Source organism: Mus caroli, chromosome 2, assembly GCF_900094665.2.
Source record: "Mus caroli chromosome 2, CAROLI_EIJ_v1.1, whole genome shotgun sequence".
NCBI classification, from domain to species: domain Eukaryota; kingdom Metazoa; phylum Chordata; class Mammalia; order Rodentia; family Muridae; genus Mus; species Mus caroli.
Window position 1 is genome coordinate 140,322,651 of NC_034571.1, and position 12,047 is coordinate 140,334,697.

Genomic DNA, 12,047 nt, shown 5'->3' on the forward strand with positions numbered 1-12,047 from the left:
TGGCTAGGAATTTCATAAATTCATTCTTTTTAATAGCTGAGTAGTACTCCATTGTGTAAATGTACCATAATTTCTGTATCCATTCCTCTGTTGAGGGATACAATTCTTTCTTCCCGATGTTCTGTGAGGCTAGAACCTTTCTCTAAGAACAGAGATGAAAGTGATCTCTGAGGAGGGACCTGTCAAAAGGTGACAAGGTAGGCCGGATGTATTAGCACACATATTTAACCCTAATATTTGAGAGAAAAAGGCAAAGGGATTGCTGTGAGTTTAATGCCAGCCTGAGTTACACAGTGAGACTCAGTCTCAAAAAGATCCAGCAGCAGCAGCAGCAGCAGCAACAGCAACAGCAATAACAACAACAACAACAATAAAATGCAGCCTGGTTATAGACCAGTGGCTGTCTGCAGAATGATTCCATACTAGTTGCCTGGGGCACAGAGAGATTGACTTACTTTCCTTTCTTAAAGTTTGCAGAGGGCCTTGCAAGAGTACAGCAGAGGCTTAAGTGTATTTTTCTGGGCTGGGAGGCTACCACTCTCAAAGCAGAGTTTCAGAGAACTTCCAATGATGCTTTACTGAAAATGGAAACTTGAAAGAGAAGAGGATGAAAGGAAATGGCAAGCTAAAGTGTATCTCAGCAGAAGCCACCAAGGACTCTTTTTGTACACTCAGGCGATGGGCTGTTTGGAGAGGTAGAGACAATGTGCTATTATTTGCTAAAAGTCATTAGGAGATTGTTCATGAATTCAACTGCACACTTCAGAGACCTCACAAAGAGGGAGTGGAGCCCTAAGGACGTATGTCCCAGCCTTTGGGAAGTGTAATATGATAAAGCAGGGACCTGGAGTGGAAGCAGTAAAAGGACCACCCAGTGGAGCCCATCAATTAAAGGCTAAGCATGAAAGGGGTGCCCTATTCAAGAAGCGAAGGAAGTACCTGGCTCTTGTTAAACTCTTAGTCAACACTACATGCTGCTTTAATGACTTTCCAGAATATTTGTACAGGGAAAAATACAGTCCATCTACTGTGTACATCAGGGTCATTGCCCGGTTAGCACCCAGACCTCCCTCCCACTCAAAGCTGGAGCTGACTTTCAGGCAGAATCAATCCCTTGAGGAGGAGATGGATATTAAATTCAGAGACCACCCTGACACCTTGTGATCATACATACTTCCCTCCTGCAGGGAATATGGGTCTTGGCTCTTCTGCTCCTGCTGGCTGGAAGTCTTGTCCCTTCAAGTACTACCTCTACTGAGCATCCCATGTCTATCTACTTGTTTGACTTGTGGTTTTTGGAATTTTTTTTACAGGTTCCTTCTTAGTCTTCCAAGTAGTGGGGTTACAGATGTGTGCCACCACACCTGGCAGTCTGAGTCATTGGGAAGTTACGATGGCAGAGCCTAAGCTGCTGGGTCTTTGGTTTGAACTCATTCTCTATAGGCATATGGTACACAGTGGACACTGGGACAGGCTGGATCTTGTACAAGAAGTACAAGAAGTGATCTGGGAATTAGTAAAAGCTACCATGGAGGCACAAAACCTCCCCGCAGTAAAAGGATTTGAGGGGTATCTAGGGACTGGAGAATTTAACTGAGATTAGAACCATATGTCGGAGAGATCTGTAGGACAGGAAAAAGTGAGACTGAGGATCAGAACACTTGAGGGTCCTGTGTGACCAGAAGGCTAACAAATCATCATCATCATCATCATTGAATACACACACACACACGCACATGCACATGCACAGGCACAGGCACACGCTCACGCACAGGCACACGCACACGCACACGCACACACACACAGCAGAGAAAGGCCAACGGTAGATCTGGGCCTGACTACAGGAGGTTATGAGACTCCTGAACACTGGAGCTCCCTCTGAGCAGAGGGGAGGTGGTTAGTACTTACTTTAATAGTGGCCCGATTTGAAGAGATTGTTTTCATGCTATGTGTAAAACAGTGGATCAGAGGCTAGGAATAGGAGGGCAGAAAGAAGGCAGTTACAGTAGCCAAATGTGACCTTGGGTTGTTCTGAGGTAGATTACGCAGCATGGACAGATGTGGAGAGGAGGTGGGCAGGTATGCGATACCCATTGAAGTTGTCTCTTTGGGGCTTGCTGCTTGGATTAATATGTGGTGAAGGAGCTTCCTAATTTTGTTTCTTGTTCTTGTGACAAAATATCATGCAGGGGAAAAAACAATTTAAGGGAGCTAGCATTTATTTGGCCACAACTCTAATATTACAAGAAGCACCTGGTCACATTACATCCATAGTCAAGAACAGAGAACGATGAATTCATGCATGCCAGTGTTTAGCCCACTTTCTCCTTGTCGCTCGTTCTAGAGCCCTGTCCATGAAATGGTGCCACCCACATTCCAGGTGAGTCTTCTGGCCTCATCTAAGCTAGCTTTGAAAATCCCCCACAGGTCCACGTATTCTAGACAAATCCTCACTGAGATTCCCTTTCCAGGTGACTCTAGGTTGTCTCAAGAAGATAATTGGAAACCAACCAAGGTTTTACCAGTTTGGGTTGGAGTGCCTGGATGGGAATATCTGGAAGCAGATGAAGGTAAGAGAATTATAGCAAACCTAGCCCCAAACTGCTAGTTGTGAAGGGTCCAGAAACCAAGGTTGGCGATGGAATGGTGCATTGTGCTTCAGTTTCTAGAAGTGTCCACACTTCCCTCCCAGGGAAGATTCTAGGAAGTAATCCATATTAGCTTCCTAGAGGCAGGAAAGCATTGAACATCCAAGCTAGAACATTGACTTGGGGGACTGATGAGTTAGCAGAGAGACATGAACTTTGCAAAAATCTGGGACAGTAATGGGAAACTGCAGTCAGTAATGGATGGTCAGGCATCCCTTCCTGGGTCTCTGAGTAGACACACATCCCACATCCAGTTTTCTGTGTGTGCATCTGCTGTGAGAATGTGTGAGCGGGCCTGAGTTCTCCTATATTTCTGTGTGTGCAAAGCACAGCAAGTAAGAGGAGATGAAGAATGAATAGGAGATGACGACTAGGGAGATGGTTCCGTGCTCTGGCAAGCATGCTTGTGAGTCTTGTTCCTATGACACAGCTCAGCAGGGTGACTGTACAGGATGAAGTGAAAGTCATATTCAGAGAGGGTGGGTTTCCTGTGGGTGTCCACAAACCATCACGTGAAGACTGTGGAAGTAAAGGGAAATGGTAAGTGGGCTGGAAGTTCTAAAGGGCAAGAGGTGATGTGTGCCTTTCCAAGTGTAGAGAAAGAGCTGATTACACAAGCTTCTGATAAGAAAGTTCACAAGAACACGTCCATCCTGTTCCAGCTCATGGGCATCTCAGGAATGTGAGAGGAGCCATTCCTGGATGAGTCATAGGGCATGGAGACTTGGTGATAAAAGCTTGCTTTTAATACCAACTTTCTATTCTATGTGCATTTTCTTTAGAGGGTTACACTTTTTGACTCCAGAGGTAAGTGTGAGGCACCAGAGGAGCCAAGGACAGCATCTGGTTGCTCTGGTCTCACAGACCTGAAGGTGCTTATACTCTGAGCAAGAATGTCTAGTGGTCTTTCTCAGTGTGTCCCGGATGCTTTGGAGGAGCAGTATCTAAGCCCTTGGATAGCAAGGATAACAAGTAGACTTGCCAACAGCCAGAGGTACTGACTCCCAGTCATCCCACCTGCAAAAAGATAGCTGCTGGTTTCTGAGCCACTGCTCCTAACAAGTCAGCCAATCTTTAGTGGGCTACTACACTCCACTTCTTTTTCTTTCTGTTCTGTTGTGGCTGGCTGGCTAGTCTTCCTCTGAGCTCCTCATTCAGCTGAATGACATCATCTTCTGCACACAAGTTTGTGAGGCCTCTGTTTACATTGTGCTTGCTCATTGACTGAATTAGGTGACATGGTCAAGGCCAGTAGTGATGTACATTTTCCATCATTATAATAATCTCACAGGAAGTATTAAAGACTTAATACTTTAAGTACTTTAAGTACTTTAGTGTAACAGCTGAGTCCACAACTCAGAGATCTCTGGTTCACATCTCTTTATACTTGTGCTCAGCAGTGCAGGGAAAGTTATTTACTCCCACAATAGAGAGAAAAAAAATAGAATATTGTGTTCATTCTGTCGGAGTGGTGGTTATTGAGAACCAAAGTGGTGTCTGCACAAAAAGGAAGGATCACACATTATTCTAGGATAAAGAATGACAATATACAGGATTAATGTTGCTCATAATGTCTTTAGGGGAACAAGCCACTCATATAGATAAATTTAAAACATAATCCATAACATGAAACACCATAGATCAAAAACACTACTCATCTCTTATTAAACATCTATCAGTGGCTGTGATTTCTCATCATAGTAGGTCTTACTACCAAACAAATCTGAATGAAAATGGTCTGGCTGGGGCGCAGCTCAGTTGGTAGTGTGCTTATGTTCATACATGAAGCTCTGAGTTCACACCCCAGCACCACATACAGCATGCACATAATCCTAGCACTTGGGAAGTAGAGAAAGGAGAATTAGGAGTTTAAGGTCATTCTTGTCTATATTGTGAGTTTGACACCAGTCTGGGCTACAGAAGAAACAAGGAAAAGAGAGAGGGAAGGAAGGAGAGAGAGAGAAAGAGGGAGGGAGAGAGGGAGAGAGGGGGATAGGGAGAGAGGGGGAGAAGGAGAGAGGGAGAAAGGAAGAGAGAGCATGAAAGTGAGATTGAGAGGAAGGGCATGTAGGAAAACAGTGAGGACCAATCAGATTTAGCAAATTGCTTTGTGTTTTACAAAGCTTTGGACGATGCAAGTGGTTGGGAACTAAGAGCGGTCTAGACTCTTCTCGCACCCCAGAGGCAAAAATTTCTCAAAAATTTCGTAAGAGCAAACATGCCATAGAATGAACAGCATTATGGAAATATTAGTGGTCAAGAGCACTGGATGTTAACTTTTTCACAGTACATGCCAAACCCCCTATATAGTCACCGTGTCCAAATCCCTTCTTCGGTTATTCATCTGTTAGACTGCCAGGCTGGCTAACAGGAAATAGGCTTTCAGAATGGGCATTGCTTGCATTCCTTTGACCATGAGTGAGACCAAGTCACTTTCAGTATTTAAATAAGCCATTTGTATTTCTTTCCCCGTAGATCATTATATTTATCCTCCCTTTGACTTTCTAGGCAGTGTGTGTTTCATTTTTAAAATCTACATGTACTTTCAAGTTAAAAAAAAAAGAGGGATTCTTGTGACAATTAACTTTCTTGGTTTGTCATTTGTCATCTGAATATGTTAGTGCTCATTATAATTTATTTTGATATCATGTCTCACTGTATAATATAGGTTGGCTTGCAATTTAGAATCTTCCTGCCTAGGTTTCCCAAATGCTGGCATAGAAGCCTGGGCCACTACTCTTCATTTCACTTTTAATTAGTCATGTTCACCAACATTTGACAAAATATCCACACTCAGTAATCATCCAGCCACCTTGGAGATTTTGCCAATTTTTCAATGCCAAGGCTATCTAGATGTGTTTGGCTTTACCTTTATGAGGGCTTTCTGATAAAGGGAGATGGTGGATCATTTCTGACTTGATTTGTGGCTTCTCAGTGGCCAACCTATGGTGGGTCACCAGGAAAATGTGCCAAGCATGAGAAGTGTGTCTGGCCTTGGGAGTACAGCAAACAGCTGGTCTGGAGTTCTGAACTCTGTTTTGTTTCCTTCCATTTTCTTAGGAGTTGTAAAATGGAGTTCTCTCAATGACTCTGTGGTCACTTTCTGCTCTCCCTGGATGGAGCACATTAGTGCATTCAGTACTGAAGGTGATGTGATACCAGTATGTCATCAAAGGCAGAAGATCTGGAAATCTAGTCCAGCCTTCCGTTTTTTCTTTTCCCATAAATCCCTGCTAAATTAGTGTGATGGTTTGTATATCCTTGGACCAGGGAGTGGCACCATCTGAAGGTGTGGCCTTGTTGGAATAGGTGTGACCTGGTTGGAATGGGTATGTTACTGTGGGTGTGGGTATAAGATCCTCACCCTAGTTGCCTGGAAGTCAGTCTTCCACTAGCAGCCTTTCGATGAAGACATAGAACTCTCAGCTCCTGCTGTGCCATGCCTGCCTGGATACTGCCATGCTCCCACCTTGATGATAATGGACTGAACCTCTAAACCTGTAAGCCAGCCCCAATTAAATGTTGTTTTTTATAAGACTTGCCTTGGTCATGGTGTCTGTTCACAGCAGTAAAACCCTAACTAAGACAATTAGTGACGAGCTATACTTGCCTCTCTGAGTGCAATAACCTTCTATTTAAAAATGTCAAGTCTAGCTTTTCCTACTAATGTATCCTGTGTCCATTTCTAGTAAGAGATGATTAAGAAAGTAACAGGTACTGGGGAGTACTTTGCTTCTCATAAAAGCCACCTGATGGAACTTTTCATGATAAGTTGGCAGAGAAGAAAACTAAAAAGCAGTATTATCATGTGGCAGCATTTTATATGTTCTACTTTCGTGGATGAAGACTGTTTTGAATGTCTGATCCCACTAGGCCTTGATATTTTTCTTTTGTGATGATACAGAAGCAAAAACACATTGGTTGGACTTGGTTCTTGGAATTTTAAGTATGTGCTTTCTCCTCAGCTAGTGACATGCTCTATCATACCTCTCCTGAGATGCCAGGCAGTGGTAGCCAGCGACAGTGATATGAAGGTTAGTGGTCTAATTACTTAGAGTACACTACATTGACAATTTTGGATACAAACATTCAATAAATTGTATGAGATCCTCCATGGTTTATTATAAAATTGGCTTTGTGTTAATGATTGCATCCAGCATAAGGAAAAGATCAGTGCTCTGTCACATTTAAGACAAGCCAGGCTAAGTTATGATGTCTGGGAGACTAGGTGAATTAAATGCATCTTTGAACTGGAGAGATTGCTTGATTGACATAAGTGTTTTCTGTATAAACATGAGAACTTGGGTTCAGATCCATAACAGTCATATAAAAATTCCAGGCATGGTGGCATTTGCCTCTAATTCCATGGCTATGGAGATGAACAAAAAGGTCCTTGGGTCTCACTGGTCAGTCAGTTTAGTCAATCAATTACCTACAAGTTCATGGAGAGACTCTTTCAAAAACAAGGTGGAAAGTGATTGATGAAGATACCTTATATAAACCTCTGGCCTTCACAGACACTGAAACATTCGGCAAAGTGAATGAGACTTAAAATTGGGGGGGAGGCAGGTACCTATTTAAAAAAAAAAACAAACCACATGCCACAGTTGGAGAGGTGAATTGAGAAGCTACAAACCAATGGCCTATAGGCAGATCGTGATTGAACTGGCCATGATGATACAGGTACGCTATTCAGTTCATGCATCAGTGCCAGGTGGCCCTTCCGTTCCCAGAGGGCAGAGCACAGACACACTATGGACTTTCCATGCTCCCGGAATTACCCCAATTGGTATTTGTTTGTTTAGCATTTCTATCTTTGGCCTCCATGCCTCTTTCTTAGGGGGGCGATTACCCAGATAATTGCACAGCTGTGCATACTTCCCCACAAAGATTGTAAGCTTTCATCCCTCTGTCAGTTGGAAAATACATTTCTCTACTCTGAAAGGGTTGTTCTTGGCTGTGCTTTCTAGCACTTAGCTCTTGTAAAATTGAGATAAAGCACATTGGCGGCTTCAGGACATCTTTGAGCCAACAATCAAGGACACATTTTGGTGCAGCTGCCCTGAACATCCATGCTAGGGTTGAAAGTTGTGTTTCTTCTTGTAGGATTTTAATGGGGGCCTCTGAAGCATCCAGTTTTGTTCTTTAGCCCCAAGGTGATGTTTATTTTCACCTAGACATTGTCCAACAGGATGGTGAGCTCGTTCAGAAGACACTTAAAGCAGAAACAGGGACATTATATACAAAACAAGTGTTTGAGACATTGAGTTTCGTCAGTGATACACCACTGAATGATCATCACTTAGAACAAGTTGGGGAATGTTTACATCACTCCAGACAGTTCTCTGAGTCTTTTCCAAATCAAGTCTCCTGCCTTATCCAGGGCAAGCACATTCTGACTTCTAGTGCCAAGAGATCAATCTTGTCGGTTCTACAGCGTCATACACATGAGAGTGTTTCTAAGCCTTCTTCCGCACATGTGATAGTTGTCAGAATCCAACTAAATTGCTTCTGTCAAGTCTTACAGAAACAAAAGTAAATAAAGCAAGGGAGCTGTGAAGGATGTTACCATCCAGTGCTGATGATGGTAATTATCACAAAACCCTCTCAGAACCCCAGATTACTCAAAGAGCACTTCAAGCTTAACCGAAAACACGCAAATGAGCGAACCTTTCTTCAGGACATCTGCCCGGTACTTGTCTGTCAGCTTCAGATTGGCCTCTCCTGCTACTAGATCTTCTGTTATAGTCACTGTGTTGTTAGACCACGAATTACTGCTTCAGAATAGCATATGCATCTTTTCTAGCTTTGGATTTTAAAAACTTCACCTTGCCCCAACCTCCTCGAATGTTCCCACCATTTACTGAGGCATATATTTTCTCATTGCAATGCTATTCGGTTCCCAAGTAAATGCAATTCCTCTTGGGAGACTAATTATCTAGTTTGACCCTCAGGACATCTGCACATGTGCCTATTTATGCATATGTCTGTGCCTACCAGTACCTCAGTGGTTACATAGGATTCCATGAATACACCATTGGTAGGCATTTCGTTGACTTGTTCTTTGGAGCCATTATCAATAAAGCTGGTAGGAAAATTCTTTGCCTAAAACTTCTTAAAGACATATGCTTTCCTTTTTCTTGAGAAGGCACATAATAGAATTGCTGGACTGGTATATGCTTAGCTTTATAAGAAGCACAATGGAGTGTTTTGGAAAACTAAAATTTCCACAGAGTTGTTGCTTCTCAAAGCTAGAAGGGAACTTTGTTTCTCTAGTTACTGACTCTAACCTAGTCCTTTAAAATAAAGGTCATTGAGATGTAGATATGCCATTCAACTTTTTTCTATAGTCCAGTAAGTAACAGGACCCCAAGACCCCTCTGACTGTGCATCCTTACAGGAATATGAGAAAACCTTTCTCATTTCTACCTGTGATGTAGGAATGATTTTTGGTTGGTGGGTCCATGTTCTTATCTTGAATCACATTAAAGAAAGCAGAATCCATGCTGATCTTTTAAAATCCACACAAGATCCTAAAGTACATTGGTTTTTATGACATCATAGTTCCAGGAAGCAACAGCAAGTGGAAGTGAGTCTATTTCACAGTTAAATTTTCACACAAATATAGAACATTGAATATTTTCATTTTGTGAAATTTCTACTAAGGGCATATGTATAGATATGTGGGAGACTGCTGTATAAAGAGGTTTGTATCATTTATAATGGCAGAAGAAATGCTAAATTTAACTTTTATAGATCAATATAGAAGAGTGTCATGCAACCACAAAATGTTATATAACATTTATGTATATTATTATAATATATAATAAAATATGTTAGAAGTACTCTTGTCTTAACCCAGGTGTGTAATCCCTTTTGACACTGTGGCATATTGTCACCTACCAAGTTGGTGCTCAAGAATTGTACAAGTCTTATGTTCTATTTAACTTTACATTTTTGTACTTGGCTACTTTCATAGCTTTCCTCAGCTCCATGTACACTGGGCAGGCCTTGTAAAGCATGTGTGGAAAAATTCTAGAAAAGTAAAAGCAAAATAGGAAGAATGTATCGAAAGAAGGAGTTAAAGGTGCACTGCTTGAGAGATTGAGACTAATTTTCCGGTTATCTTTCCACCTTCTCTGCTACAGCAAAGCAGTTTGTCATAATCAGGTGCCCTGTCAGGTGCCAGGAGTATAGCAGAGATTGACATACAGAGTTCATATTGTGACTGAAGCTGGGTCATCGGGGAAACAGTCAATAAGCCAATAAGTAATAAGTAGGTAGTGTGCCCTGTCTAGTTGGATAGGGACAAAGGCTATTGAAAAAAAGAATCACAGTGGAATGTTTGGGGACTGGGAGGATGGTCTTGGAAGTTACCATTTTATATAAAACAGCCAAAAGAAACCTTGCTGAGGTGACCATGTTCTGCAGTGTATCTAGGAAACTGTGAGCACCCTGCAGCCAGAGCACCTCTGTGGCATGTGAAGAGAGAATGCTGAGCTCAGAGGAGCAGAACCTCCATGCCATACACAGCTTTGGGTGAGACATGGACCTCAGAGGATGTTGAGCTCAGGAGTCTCTCATGTCAGCAATCTCATCCTTCTGGGATACAGATGACTTCCTTGTGGACATGAAGGCAAGTGTACAAGGCATTGTTTGCCAGAGAGATGAGCTAGGATTCCACTGCCACAAACCACAGAGAATATGATAAAGGACACATGGAGGTGAGCAAAAGACCAGACTGGGATATGTACACATGTTCTGCTGTCGATTAAGTGCAAGCAGTCAGAAGAGTATTAGACAATGCCAGGACTCCTAGGGTGAGTTACTGGAGGAAGAGGTGGCATGGCAATAAAAAAAGATGGAGGAGGAACAGACAAGAGGCTCTCCATGCCTACAACACATCAGTGGGGATTTTGGACAGTTGGTAGCCATACAAGTTTGAGTTCAATGGAAGGACCAGATGGAGATAGAGGTGCAGGAGCTGTTGTTGCACAGACCAAGTTCAAGGTTAGGAGATGTTGACTGGAAAGTTAGTGTCCCTGAAAAGAGAAACCAGCTATTGAGGGAAGAGGGAAAACTAGCAAAGCAAACTGATGAAGAGAAATGAGAAGCTAGAAACACAGCATCAGAGATGCTTAAGGAGCAGGACATGGCTCAGAGCACCCAGCATCACTTAGAAGCAAAGAAACAGAGATAGAACCCAGAAGTGAACGTCCTAGCATGAACATCATGGATGTGTGCTCAGTGTTTTACCTTGTGTCAAAAAAAAAAAAAAAAAAAAAAAAAGGTGCACAGGAGTCCAGAGGTGCAGAGGCATATAAGTTTAGGCTGGCAGGCAGCTTTGAGCATGCTCACAGGAAAATGAGGTTTTATTTTTGTTGTTGGTTTGGGTTTGGGGTTTGTTTGTTTGTTGTTGTTGTTAGCAAGAAAATGAGATAGCATCTGACGAGGAGTATAAGACTAGGGTGGGAATTTCTCCAGAGAGAAAAGAAAAGAAAGAGAGACAGGAGGTTTGTGGGATACTGGGAATAGTCCAGGAGAGAAAAAAATGGACTCATTTTACCCGCAGTCATAACAAATGTTGCTCTAAAATTGCCAAAGCAATGATATTTTGATTGGTACAGGGAAAAAATACAATGCCAGCAGGTCCACTTGTGTGAGTGGGAGCCTGTCACTGGAGCTGAGTAAGAGGTGGAGTTTCTGGAAATTAGACCTGGGTTCTGTCCTTCCATTGCTATGGACATTGAATGAGCTATCAGGCTATTCCATGTCTCTGTTTCTTTAACTATCCAGTTAAGCTTAGAGACTAGATTCCCCTCATCCATGTCTCAAACCTCCTAGTATCTCATAAGGAGCCTCTAATCAGCTGTCAACTCCTCATTCCATGTGTGGACCCAGAACAAGTCCTGCAGGTCTGTATGCTTGTTTTAACTCTGGAAGCCAAGTTCAGACCCCAGCTGGGACAGAGTTCAAGGCCTTCTGTTCTCATCTGGGAGATAGAGTCTCAGAAGCTGTGAAGTCTAGCCCAGCATCTTGAGGAAGTTTTCACAGGGTTCCAGGATCAGCATCATATCAAACAAGCTGCCAACTCTTCTGAGCTCGAAGAGAATTCAGAACGGAGTGAGGTCAGTGGCTGTCCCCTAGGGAGTGCAGAAACTGGAGACATTTCAAAGCACTCTTGTTGGGGAGTTGTCAGCACTTTCCCCAGAAAATGTTCACAATTTGTGTGGCTTCTGATGGGAGCAGGGGAAGATGTAAACCCAGGAAGGACAAGGGTGAGTGACACATCATCTCCCATGGTGAACGGACTCCTTTTCACCAGGCATAAAGTAAAAGGACTGGAGTTAGAGTTCACAGAATATAGCACAATGGTACAGTGCTGGCCTGCATGCATAA